Source organism: Jaculus jaculus, chromosome 12 (assembly GCF_020740685.1).
Source record: "Jaculus jaculus isolate mJacJac1 chromosome 12, mJacJac1.mat.Y.cur, whole genome shotgun sequence".
Taxonomy (NCBI): domain Eukaryota; kingdom Metazoa; phylum Chordata; class Mammalia; order Rodentia; family Dipodidae; genus Jaculus; species Jaculus jaculus.
In genome coordinates, this window is record NC_059113.1 from 53,693,803 (window position 1) to 53,708,448 (window position 14,646).

Below are 14,646 nucleotides of genomic sequence, written 5' to 3' on the forward strand. Positions count from 1 at the left end.
TGATGAAAGGTGAGCAAGAATAAAAATGTGCACGAGTATAGATCTGGGTGCAAATACATGCATGTAAAGTTTATGTATATTATTGTTTAATAATATTTGTTGGTATGGTTAATTCTGATTGTCAACTTATGGGTTTAAGAAGTCCATGGGAGACTAATGGGGTACTACCTGCATGTATCTGTAGTAGCTGGTTCAGAGACAAGTAGACCATGAGAGCTAAAAACAATCAGTGGGTTTGTCCCTTGAAGAGTTCATAATCTGGTGGTGTTATAGGGGGTGTAAAGTATGAGATGGGGCCTAGCTGCGGGAAATAGTTCACCAGGAGTTGGTCCTGGGGCTGTATTTCACTCTAGCCCCTTCCTGTGTTGCCTTGTCTTTCTGTGATGAAAGGGAAAAACATCTTCTGCCACCTGATGTTCCATCAAGAAAGTGGTTCAACCCTCTGAAACTATTAACTGATATAAATCATCTCTCCTCAAGTTGTTCTGTTGGGTGTTTTGTCATAGCAGTGAAAAACTGACTAATAAACCTCCTTAGAAAGTTTTGAGGGAAATGAGCTGATGTAGTCACTGAGAATGTCCAGAGTAGAGTTAAACTAAAAGGATTTGTATTCCACCAAAACTCTTCCATTATGTATGTATTTATATATTGGCTCTGTGTGTGTGTGTCTTCATGTTTGAGTGTGGGTGTGATAGTTAAGGTGTTGTTAACTTGATCTGTTTAGTAATCCAGAGAAATCCCTTTCAGGTGGGTTTCTGAGGTTGCTTCCAGGAAGGATTAACTGAAGGAGGAAGTCCTTCCCCCAGAGTGGGCCCTTACCCCAGAGCGGATGGCCCATCTCAGAGGGGGACTTTATATAAAGAATCTCTGGGTGAAAAGAGCCCTTTCCTTCCTTCCTACTTCGCTGCCAAAGCAGTTTGCTGCCTTCCAACATGGATTAAAGACCAGCGTGGTCTAAAGATCAGTACAACTGAAGATCCCTGTGGATCAAAACCCATCAGCTCCTCAGGAAACCTCCAGGCCTTCAGTACCAGATTGGAACTGCTGAGGCATCTGGCCACTAGGCATCTGGCCACATGGACTGAGAAGCTACTAGGTTCATTGATTCTTGGGCCTGCATCTGCTATTGGACTACCATAAGCTACTCCAATAAATTCATTTTTAAAATAATTCATTCTAGCAGTTCTGTTCCTCTAGAGAACCCTGACTAATATAGATTTAGGTACAAGGAGAATGGTGGTTTGATTCAGGTGTCCCCCATAAACTTAGATACTCTGAATGCTAGGTTCCCAGCTGATAGAGATTTGGGAATTAATGCTTCCTGATGAGAGTGCATTTTTGAGTGTGGGCTTATGGGTATTATAGCCAGTTTCCCCATGCCAGTGTTTGACACACTCTCCTGTTGCTATGGTCCACCTTATGTTGGCCAGGGAGTGATGTCCTCCCTCTGCTCATGTTATCGTTTTCCCTGCCATCATGTAGCTCCCCGCACTGCCGCCCCAAGCCTATAAGCCAAAATAAACCTCTTTTTCCCACAAATTGCTCTTGGTTGGGTGATTTCTATCAGCAATGTGAACTTGAATACAACAATAAAGTGGTACTGAGGAGTAGGATTGCTGCTAGACACCTGACTGTGTGGCTTTGGCCTTTTGGAGCTAAAAAGGAATGTGGAAGAATTTGAAACCTTGGCCTAAGAGACGCCTTGTAGTGCTATAAGTACAGCTTGATGGGGTATTCAGGTCAGAATTGAAAGGCCTGAATGTAGTTAAGAACTATGGACTATGAGGTTTGGTTTATGAGGATGAGAAAGAGCTTTGCTTGGACTGGGCTAGCAGTTTGTGTAGGAAGCTTGCTGTTATGCCCGTGACCTGAAAAGTTGTGCAGGGTTGCTCTGTGTAGAAATGAAGTGGTGTGAGTAGAGGGGTATGGAAGAGAAAGAAAAATCTTTGGGTGAACTGCTGCCCATGCAGATGCAATTGAGAGAACACAACCTTTGGGATTGGGCCAGCTGACCTGCACCAGGGCAACAGGAAGTATGTAGACTCTTTTGAAGGAGCCTGAGTGCTCAAGGAGTATCCTGTTCTGCAAAGTCTGCTTTATTCCCCCCAGATTAACAAACTAGCACCCTTTCTGGTATTGTGGAGTATAAGAAATGCAGGAAGGGTCATTGAATTTGCAACATGGTCATGTGTTTTGGAAATGGCAATGGGCAGTGTGAAGCAGGTTTTCTGGATGCATGAATGGAAACCCCATGGGGACATGAGGATGAACCATGGATTTCAGTAGAGACCCAGTGGAGATGGAAGGACCACGAGATGGCTGCTAAGGAAAGCTGCTGGCCCTGATGAAGTTTTTCAGGATTGTAAGTAGCCTAGCTGGAGGGGTGGAATTGGAATACCAGAGACTTCTGGCTGTTTAAAATTATCAGACTTGGAGACTTGTCATTGGCTAAAGTTGTTTGAATTGAAGCTACAGAGTTTGATGTCTGCCCTGGTTATTTTAAACCTTGTATTGCTTGAATACTTCTATGCTATGCCCAGTGTCATCTTTTGCAGTGTGAATGTTTATTCTGTGCCATTATGAGATTTTCTTTTTCTTTTTTGGTATTATGGCTCAGTTAAAAGACATTGGGCTATGGGGGATGTATGAATGTCATTAGGATTGAATGAAACATATGCAGACTATTAAAGTTGGACTGAATGCATTGTATTTTATATCATGGATGACTATGTGGTGGTTTGATTCAGGTGACCCCCCCCCCCATAAACTTAAGTGTTCCAAATGCTAGGTTTCCAGCTGATGGAGGTCTGGGAAAAACACCTCCTGGAGGGAGTGTATTGTTGGGGGTGGGTTTATGGGTGTTATAGCCAGTTTCCCCTTTCCAGTTGTTTGCCACACTCTCCTGTTCCTGTTGTCCACATTATGTGGGCTAGGGGGTAATGTCCACCCTTGGCTCATGCCATCCTTTTCCCTGCCATCATGGAGCGTCCCCTTGAGCCTGTAAGCCAAAATAAACCTCTTTTTTTTTTTTCCCCACAAGCTTCTCTTGGTCAGGTGATTTCTACCAGCAATGTGAACTTGACTGCAACAGTGGGTGAGCTTGTGCCACAACATGTGTATAGAGATAAGAGGTTATTTTTCTGGTTTCACCTTGTTTGAGAAAGTATCTCTTGTCCCCATTTCTCTTTGCTGTGTTCACCAGGTCAGCTGCTCTGTGAACTTCTGGAATATTCTTTGTTTCTATATCCCATCTCACCAGCAGCATGCTTGTATTACAGAAGACCATCATAGCTTCTGGCTTTTTTTATTTTAAATTTTACTTTTATTTATTTGAGAGACAGAAATAGAAAGAGAGAGAGAGAAAAAAAAAAAACAACGAATGGGTATATTAGGGCCTCCAGTCACTGCAAATAAACTCTAGACACATGTTCCACCTTATGCATCTGGCTTATGTGGGTTGTGGGGAATCAAACCTGGGTCCTTTGGCCTTGCAAGCAAGTGCTGTAGCTATTCAGTCCTTTCTCCAGCCCTGGCTACTTTTATAAATCAAGAACTTTATTGTATGAACACGCTATAGTTCAGCTGCATTCACTTCAACTCCCTTCACATTCCATCAAGGACCCTCCTTTTTCTAAGTAGTCCTTTCACTGTTTGGTTTTCTCATTCCTTTTAAATCCTCCTCTGTTCTACATGTCAAAAGGTTAATGGGCTCATAATAGTGTAGGTATTTTTGAGTTATCAGTAATCACTGTGGGGTCATGAATGCACATATGGGTTCAATGTCTGTGGCTGAGATTCATTCTTTCTGCCTCCTCTTCCACAATGTTCCCTGAGCTTTCAAGGGCATGACAGATGTCTCTTTTACTGTTGAACTCTCAGCAGCCTCTTATTTTCTGCTTTGATGAAGTTTGAGTCTCCTCAATGTCTAATGCTATTGGTTAGAGAAGCTTCATTTTACAGATGGAAGGTGACTAACCGGGGAGATGGAAGACGTCAAGAAGACAAAAAGAAGAGGTGGTCCAGTACTTAACAATGGATGAGTCATCTCTATCACATCTTCTAGGGCTCAGGAAACATTGCAAAAGAAGTGGTAGAATGAGTATGATTGTTACTCTCACCACTAGCCAGAAAAGCACCTCTGTGGAAAACCAGTAGACTCTAAAAGCTTCTGTCTTTTATGTGGTATTATAGAGATCCAAACTTGGGGGGCTCAAGCTTGAGCAACTATAGGGCTTTATCCATTTGGTCATTTCCCCAGCACTCAACAAGGAAAGATTTTTTGATAAGCTTAATTTTGGAAAAGCATGAACATTCTAAACTTCTCACCTGTTTGTTCCAGCCTGATCTGCCTAAAAGCAACATGCTGGGGCTAACAGGGGCAGAGTCTTGGCCTGGCAAGGATATTTTCCTAAGAAGGCATGGTGGCCAGAGATGTGAAGTGGTGCTACAAGGTGGAATAGATTTTAATCTCACTTTTGAATTTGCATTTGAATTTCAGACCTGTTTCTAACTATGTACCAAGAACAGGATACACACTGTCTCTGATTCCTCATCTGTGAAAAAGTGACACTTATCTGTGCTCTCTTCCTGCCCCCTCCCCCCAACAGCACATTCTTGTGAGGATTAAAGGAGATCATTGATGTAAAGGTTCTGACTCAAGTGCTCAAGACTGGGTCATTATCACTGATTCTTGGTATTAGCTAGAGAATCTCTCTAAGGAAGGCTTACATAATTTTTCTCTTTCTGGCCTGGGAGTATGTAGCACAGTGAGCTCTTAGCTCCTTTGCATCAGAAATATGCACTCCTAGTATCCTCTGAGGCATCAGAAAAGATGAGCACAAAAAACAGAAATTCTTTAGATCAGGCATGGTAGTGAATGCCTTTAAACCCAGGGAGGCAGAGGTAGCAGAATCACTGTGAGTGTGATGTCAACCTAAGACTACCTAGTGAATTCTAGGATAGCCTGGGCTAGCATGAGACCCTACCTCAAAAAAAAAAAAAAAAAACTATACAGATGGGAAGGTTTAAGGAAGACAGTTCATGCCAAATCACCCTGGATGGGAAACCCTAACTTCTAACACATGCCTATTCAGTAGAAATGTCCTCTTACTGATGCCCACTCAACTTTTGTGTATAGCACTCAGTGTCACAGCATTGATAAAGGCCACAGAAGTTCATGCCAGTGATGGCTGCCACAGTTTCTATCCCAAGAACATCTGCTCCATGGTGCTTGTCTGCTCTTTTCCATTGCTCTTTATGTTGTCTGCTAAGAGATGCCACTGTGTCAGTCTGGTTACTGCCAGCATTGTGTCTGTGGGACTTAGATGGCTCCAAGGACAGTGAAGTAGACTCTTTCCAGTTTTTCTAAAATGAGTTTAGGCCAGGTGTGGTGGCACATGCCTTTAATCCCAGCCCTTTGGGAGGCAGAGGTAGGAGGATCACTGGGAGTTTGAGGCCACCCTGAGACTACACAGTGAATTCCAGATCAGCCTGAGCTAGAGAGAGATCCTACCTTGAAAAACCAAAATAAATAAATAAACAAAAATCTGAAATGAGTTTAGGCCAATAGAAGGTCATCAGGGTGACTTTACATTTCTTCATTCTAATGTCATTCTTGACACTTTCCTTACAGAGGGACTTCATCACCAAGTTTAAGGGCTGCTAAAAGGGTTTTGAGGTCTAAGGAAGTTTTCACATGGTTTTTGTTTCCTTCTTTCCCTTTTCCCTTTCTTTGTCTTGCCTTCCTTCTCTTCTTCTTCTTCCCCTGTCCTCCTTTCTTTCTTGTTCTTCTTTTTATAACATAAACTGTTCAATCACATGTTAGATGTGAGGAAGGTGGCCCTGTACATAAGAGATAGTCCCCGAGCTTCATTTGTTCCATATAAAGGGTAAGTGCAAATGACAAATACGTCATCATTTACTGTCACATTATGTGGTCTAATAAACTGGCTTATGACAACTATTTATTGGCCTATAAATAATATTATAGACATATAACAAATATTTATTGCCATGCTTGTGGTATTCTAGAATATTCTTGCTTAGAAGATGATAGTGTGAGTATACCATAGGCCTGGGGGTCAGCAGGTCATGCCTGCTTTACCTTGTCCGTGAGCTGGACTGGATGCATCTCACCTCTTCATCTACACCCTGTATCAAATGTTTCATTCATAAGCTGGTATGTGTATTTCTCAGTTCTGTGAACTGTCCTGGACAATCAGGGACAGAGCATAATCAAAACATTCTGGGCATTTATTTTTATTTATTTTAAATATTTCTTATTTCAAACTATTGTGCTAAGGCTTGAACTCAGAACCTCCCAAATGATGGACATGCAATCTCCCAGAAGCTGTATCCCTAGCCCAATATGGGGCTTTTGATTGACTGAATTGGAGGGGAACTACGTTATTGAACTAAGCTCTTTACCTGTGGGATTTGATTCTAGCAGATAGTATTAGAATTAAACTGAGCAGGACCCTCAGTTAGTACTTGCTGGGGAACTGTCCACTGTTGTTATGTGAAATGAACCCCTTACCTGCATTTTGACGATCAGCAAAACCATCAGTGTTGACCATGTAAGGGCTGAACAAGTGTGAGATTTTTGAGAGGTAGAGTACCTAGACCCATATAATCAGGGAAGGCATCAAAAGGGAACTTTCCACTGAGCACCAAAGAATTGCAAAAAGCAAGCTGGAGCTGCAGGGATGGCTTAGTGGTTGAGGTGCTTGACTGCAAAGCCTAAGGACCCAGGAGCAACTCCCAAGTAACCACATAAGCCAGATGCACAAGGTGACACATGTGTTTGGAGTTCATTTGCAGTGGCTGGGGGCCCTGGTACATTCTCTCTTTTTCTGCCTTTTCCTCTCTTTCTCTCTCTGTCTCTCAGATAATAAATAAATAAATGCAATATTTCAAAAAAGCAAGCTGGGGCTGGAGAGATGGCTTAACTGTTAAGGGCTTGCCTGTGAAGCTTAAGGACCCCAGTTTGAGGCTTGATTCCCCAGGACCCATGTAAGCCAGATGCACAAGGTGGCATATGCAGTTCGTTTGCAGTGGCTGGAGGCCCTGTGGTTTCCATTCTTTCTCTCTCTTTCTGCCTCTTTCTCTCCTCTCTGCCTGTCTGTGGTTCTCAAATAAATAAATAAAAATAAACAAACAAAAGCAACCTGGGAGAAGAATGGTCTAAGACAGATAGAGCTCCCTGTGTAAATACGTAAGAGAACGGGATCCCAGTGTCTGTGTGGTAACTAATAATTTGAGTGCCAGTATAGATCTTGGAAGAGGTATTTTTTTAAAGAGAGAAAAAAGCCAGATCACAAGCCACACCTTCTAGGATAGACACTGTAGGAATTTGGAACATGTCAAAAGAGGATGTTAAACAGAAAAAAGACTAATTCTTAACTACCTTGGCAGTGCTAAATGGAAGCCTGTGGGAATGATGAACAAAGAAGTGAGACCTGGAGGTGGGCAGACAAATCAGGGGCTCACTGCTAACCTTCAAGTGAGAGATGACAAGAGCCTGAAAGAGGAGAAGACTGGATGAAGTAGTTAAAGGACAGGTACCTAGGATGTAAGTAATGGAGATTGAGGAAGATGAGAACAAGATGAGGTCCCTTGCTCTAATAAACAGTCACTGTCATTATTTAACTCACCAGGACTTGCTGAGATGTTAGTGCATTGATGATGCGAAAAAGGGAAGTAAAGTGAATTTTATAAAGGAGAGCTTCAGAAATTGGCATCATTCAGGGCCATTGACTGGGTTACAAAAGGAGGTGAACAGTCAAAGAGAAGGCAATGATTTCCGTGAGCATCACAAAAGACTGACCTCTTTCCATCTTTAGGTGTTTTGCAGGATGTGGGGTAAGGTAATGTTTTGGAGCAGATGGACAAGGGTCTGAATCATAGGTCCAGACATATTGGTTGAAAGAAACCATTTTGTCCAATGCTCATCAGCTCTTACTTTTTGCCATTCTGGGATTCAGCTTTTTCTGATTCATATAAGATAGGAGGGAGATTTTTTTTTTTTTTTAAGTGTGGTTACTATGAACATTAAATAGGACAGTGAATGTCCTGGCTCAAAATTTGTCAGTTATCTCCTGATTAAAATGGTTTACAAAATTTTTACAAAATGCCTTCATTAGATATAAACTATTAATTTTTAAAAAATTGGTTAGCATATATTCCTTGTACAAAATAATGGGTTTCATGATGAGAATTTTGTACTTTGATCCTATTCCTTGCTCCCACAGTCTTCTCTTATAATCCTTCTCCTCCTACTGGGCCTCTCCTGTCCTTAAATAGTCCCTGTTCAGCTCTCATGTCTTTTGGTAAGATGTAGATCATACATATGAGAGAAAATAATATTTGTCATTTTGAGTTTGGCTTATCTCACTTAACATGATGAGCTCCAGTTCTATTCATTTTCCTACACATGAGCTGCATAAAACTCCATTGTGTATATACACACCACATTGTTTTATCCATCATCTGTTGGGGGCTATCTGCACTGCTTCCATAATTTGGTCATTGTTGATAGTGCCACAATTAACATGGACGTCTTCTGGTTAAGATGGTAGTGTAGGTATCACACCAAAGCAGTCTAGGGGGAAAAAGCCAAAACAAAACCAGCAAAATACACACTTGGAAAAAGTGAGGTGCATAGGAAACTGAAACAGCAGCAGCGAATTAGGAGAGAAACAGAACATCCAGAGCCCACATGGACCACAGAAGCTGCTCTAGTGGGGTGGGTCCATGTGACAGACCACTGCAGCGCCATGCTAGGCAGCTACCAGGCTCGACTTGAGTGGCAGGATAAGCCAGCTGAGGGGATTTTCCACTCATACTGGAGCTGTCTGTAAACTCAAGAAATGTGATGGGAGAACAGCAGTGAACAATGGAGGAGCAGATCACAAGGGAGAAGAACATTTGGAACAGCAGGCAAACTAGGGCAACATTGGCTCGCTCCCCCACTGCAAGTGCCCAGCCCTCAGGAACAGAGCAGCAGTCCAGGGACCTAGCCACGCCTACTTGAACTGACAGAGCACCAAAGAGGGACCCAATCAAGAGCACAGCTGAGACCAAAAACATCTTAAAAGGTAACTGGGATTATACCAGGTCAATACCCACCTAATAAACCTGGTATATAGGCCTGAACCAGAAGTGCTAATTGCACCTACCATATCAGGATAAATTATATGTTAAATCGGATGGATAGTCAAATTTGCATTCTTAAATAAGCTGTATTTGGGGCTTGTTATTTGTGGCTTCTTGAATTATAGTGGCTTTGTTTACTCTTCTGTTATACATTAGGAAAGGGTCTTATCTGGTCACAAGCTGACTTGGAACCCTCTACAGACCAGAAATCTTAACCTACTTGTTGTCAGGATTAAGGGAGTGGGTGAGGCACCACACAGCCTAAGGGACAGACAGAGGATCTGGTTGTCATAATACTTACTCTTGGATAAATACTCTGTGCTGATTTTCATTGAAAGTGTGCATTGTTTAGTTAAATTTTAGAATCTGCCTGTATTTCGTTTCACTTACCTACTTGAATATTCTCATAATACGCACACACAACACCTAAAGTCACTTTTGTAGATACACTGAGAGTCTTCAGAGCCACACCTAGTGCCTTAAGCCCCTACCCTGAAGATATATAACATCAGATTGATTGATACATCTCATAATACACAGCTAACTAGAAAATACAATAATTAAATAATCCAAGATGCAAAAATATATACATTATAATACAAGAAACACCAAAAATCAAGAAAATCCACCAAAAAGTATTAATGCATCAGAAATTACCTCCAGTGAGAACAAGTTAGAGGAAATACCTGAGAAAGATTTCAAAAGAATGATTATAAATATGTTCAAAGAACTCAAGGAAGAAATCAAAGGAAGCAAAGAAGACACAGGATGCCAATTTAATGAAATAAAGAGGTTAATACTAGACATAAATAAGGAACTAGAAATAATAAAAAGCATTACTGGCAATAAAGAACACAGTTAATGAAATAAAAAAAAACTCTGTAGAAAATCTCACCAGTAGAATGGATGAAGGAGAGGACAGAATATCTAAGGTAGAAGACCAGGTGGCAGATCTAATACAGTCCAACAAAGAGAAAGACAAACTTATAGAAAAGTATGAGTGGGAATTTCAAGATATTCCGGACACTATGAAAAGATCAAATATAAGAACTCAGGGCATAGTAGAAGAATTTCACTCCAAAGGCATACTTGGCGTCTTCAACAAAATCATAGAAGAAAACTTCCCTCAAATTGTGGAAGAGGTGATAATGCAGATACATGAATCCTTTAGAACCCCAACCAGACAAAACCTGGAAAGAACCTCTCCTTGTCATATTATAGTCAAACTACCAAACATATAAACCAAAGAAAAAATATTAAAAGCAGCCAGAGAGAAAAATCAAGTTACTGACAAAGGCAAGTCTATCAGGATTACAGCAGGTAATTAAACACAAAACTTAAAAGCCAGAAGGGCGTAGAGTGATGTATTCTAAGTTCTGAAAGATAACAACGGTCAACCAAGGTTACTTTATCCTGCAAAGCTGTCCATTCAAATAGATGGAGAAATATGGACATTTCATGACAAAAGCAGGCTAAAGGAGTATTTGAAGACAAAACCAGCTCTACAGAAAATACTTGAAAGAATCCTCCATGCTGAAGAAAAAGAAAAGCACACATATAATGAACCAGGAAAAAACAAACAATAATCAAATATTAGTTAACACCAGAGAGCAAAGGTAATAACAGAAAAACTACAAAAAATAATGGCAAAAGTGAATACACACCTTTCAATAACATCTCTTAATATCAATGGCCTCAATGCCCCAACCAAAAGACATAGGTTTGCCAACTGGGTTAAAAAGCAGGATCCTTCAATTTGTTGCCTCCAAGAAACCCACCTTTCTATGGACAGTATCTTAGGGTAAAAGGTTGGAAAACAGTGTTTCAAGCAAATGGACCTAGAAAACAAGCAGGGGTTGCTAATATAATATCTGACAAGGTAGACTTCAGTCCAGCATAAGTTAAGAAATGTAAGGAAGGTCACTTTATATTGATTAAAGGCACCGTCCAACATGAGGACATTATAATCCTAAACATATATGCACATAACACGGGGGCCCACAAATTCATCAAACAAATGCTATTAGAACTAAGGTCACAGATAACACCAAACACAGTGGTAGTGGGTGACTTCAACACCCCACTCTCATCAATTGACAGGTCATCATGGGAAAAAATAAACAGAGTGGCATCTGGACTAAATGAGGTCATAGGGAATGGACCTAACAGATATATACAGGACATTTCATCTAAATGCTGCAGAATATACATTCTTTTCAGCAGCACATGGAACATTCTCTAAAATAGACCATGTATTAGGACACAAAGCAAATCTTAACAAATATAGGAAAATTGAAATAATTCCTTGCATTCTATCTGAACAGAATGGAATCAAACTACAAATCAATAGCAATAAATGCTATAGAGCATACACAAAATCATGGAAATTAAACAACACACTACTAAATGATGAAAGGGTCAATGAAGAAATCAAGAAGGAAATCAAAACAATTATAGAGTCAAATGATAATGAGCACACAAGATACCAGTCTCTGGGATACAATGAAGGCAGTCCTAAGAGGTAAATTTATAGCTTTAAGTGCCTATATTAACAAATTAGAAAGGTTGCAAGTAAGCGACCTAATGCTTCACCTTAAAGCCTTGGAAAAAGAGGAACAAGGCAAACCAAAAATCAGTAGATGGGAAGAAATAATAAAGATTAGGGAACAAATTTATGAAATAGAAATGAACAAAAGAATCCAAAGAATCAATGAAACAAAGAATTCGTTCTTTGAATGGATAAACAAGATTGATAAACCCTTAGCAAATCTGACCAAAAGAAAGAAAGAAGAGACACATATTAATAAAATTAGAGATGAAAAAGGTAACAGCACAACAGATGCCAGAACAATTAAAAAAATCATAGGAACATACTATAAAAGAATATACTACACAAAGTATGAAAATCTGAAAGAAATGGATAATTTCCTTGATTTATATGACCTACCTAAATTAAATCAAGATGAGATTAATCACTTAAATAGACCTATAACAAGCATGGAGATCTGAACAGTTTTCAAAAATCTCCCAACTAAAAAAAGCCCATGCCCAGATGGATTCATTCCTGAAGTTTACAAGACCTTCAGGTAAGAGCTAACTCTATTGTGTCTTAAGATTTTCCATAAAATAGAAAATGAAGGAATTCTACCAAACTCTTTCTATGAAGCCAGCATCACCCCAACACTAAAAACAGGCAAAGATAGAAAAAAAAGAAAATTACAAACCAATCTCCCTCATGAACCTAGATATAAAAATTCTCAACAAAATATTGGCAAACAGAATACAAGAATATATCAGAAAGAACATTCACCCTGACCAAGCGGCTTTATCCCAGAGATGCAGGAATGGTTCAATATACGTAAAACGATAACTGTAATACACTATCTAAATGCATTTAAGGACAAAAATCACATGATCATCTCATTAGATGCAGAGTAAGCATTTGACAAAATCCAACATCCATTCATGATAAAAGTCATACAGAGACTGGGAATAGAAGGAACATATCTCAATATAATAAAGGCTATTTATGACAAGCCTACAGCCAACATATTACTAAATGGGGAAAAACTGGAAGCTTTTCCACTAAAATCAGGAACAAGACAAAGGTGTCCACTGTTTCCACATTTATTTAATATAATACTAGAAGTATTAGTCATAGCAATAAGGCAAGAGACACACATAAAAGGGCTACAAATTGGTAAGAAAGAGATCCAGTTATCATTATTTGCAGATGACATTATTCTACATATAAAGGACCGTAAAGACTCTACTAGAAACCTGTTAGAGCTGATAAAAACCTACAGCCATGTAGCAGGATACAAATAAATACACAGAAATCAGGAGCCTTCATATATGCTAACAACAAACACACAGAGGATGAAATCAGAGAATCACTCCCATTCACAATTGCTTCAAAGAAAATAAAGTACCTTAAAATAAACCTAACCAAGGAAGTAAAGGATCTCTACAATGAAAACTTTAAAACACTCAAGCAAGAAATTGCAGAAGACCCTAGGAAGTAGAAAAACATCCCTTGTTCCTGGATTGGAAGAATCAATATTGTGAAAATGGCAATCTTACTAAAAGCAATCTAAACATTTAATTCAATCTCCATCAAAATTCTAAAGGTATTCTTCATGGAAATTGAAAAAAAAATCCAAAAATTCATTTGGAATCATAAAAAACCTTGAATATCTAAAATAATACTGAGCAACAAAAATAAGGCTAGTGGTATCACCATACCTGATTTTAACCTATACTACAGAGTAATAGTAACAAAAACAGCATGGTACTGGCACAAAAGCAGACATGTAGATCAATGGAACAGAATAGAGGACACAGATGTAAGTCCAGGTAGCCATAGCTACCTGATATTCGATAAAAATGCCAAAAATACTCATTGGAGAAAAGATAGCTTCTTCAGCAAGTGGTGTTGGGAAACCTGGATATGTATCTGTAGAAGGATGAAAATGGATTCTTCTGTCTCTCCATGCACAAGAATTAAGTCCAAATGGATTAAAGTCCTTAACATCCAACCAGAAACTCTAAAACTGCTATAGAAAAAAGTATGGGAAACCCTTCAACATATGGTCTTGGCAAAGACTTTCTGAATACAACCCTAATTTCTTAGGCAATAAAACTGCAGATTAACCACTGGGACCTCATGAAGTTACAAAGATTTTGTACTGCAAAGAACACTGTGAATAAAGCAACGAGGCAACCTACAGAATGTGAAAAAATCTTCTCCAGCTATAAATCTGATAGAGGATTAATATCTAGGATATACAAAGAGCTCAAAAAGCTAAGTAATAAGAAATCAAACAAGCCAATTATAATGGGCTATGGAGCTAAATAGAGAGTTCTCAAAAGAAGAAATACAGATGGCATGTAAGCATCTAAAAACAATGTTCTACGTCTAGTCATCAGGGAAATGCAGATTAAAACTACATGGAGATTCCATCTCACTCTGTCAGATTGGCTACCATCATGAAAACAAATAATCATAAATGTTGGTGGGGATGTGGAAAAAGAGGAACGTTTCTACACTGTTGGTGGGAATGCAGTCTGGTCCAGCCATTGTGGAAATCAGTGTGGAGGTTCCTAAAACAGCTAAAAATTGATCTACCATATGACCCAGCTATAGCACTCCTAGGCATATATCCTAAGGACTCATCTCATTTCCATAGAAGCACATGCTCAACCATGTTTATTGCTGCTCAATTCATAATATCTGGGAAATGGAACCAGCCTAGATGTCCCTCAAGTGATGATGGATAATGAAGATATGGCACATTTATACAATGGAGTTCTACTCAGTGGTAAAGAAAAATGAAGTAATGAAATTTGCCGAAAAATGGATGGATCTGGAAAGGATTATACTAAGTGAGGTAACCCAGGCCCAGAAAGCCAAGTTCCACTTGTTCTCTCTCATATGTGAATCCTAGGTACAGATGATTAGGCTTCTGTGTGAGAAGGAAAAACTCAGTACCA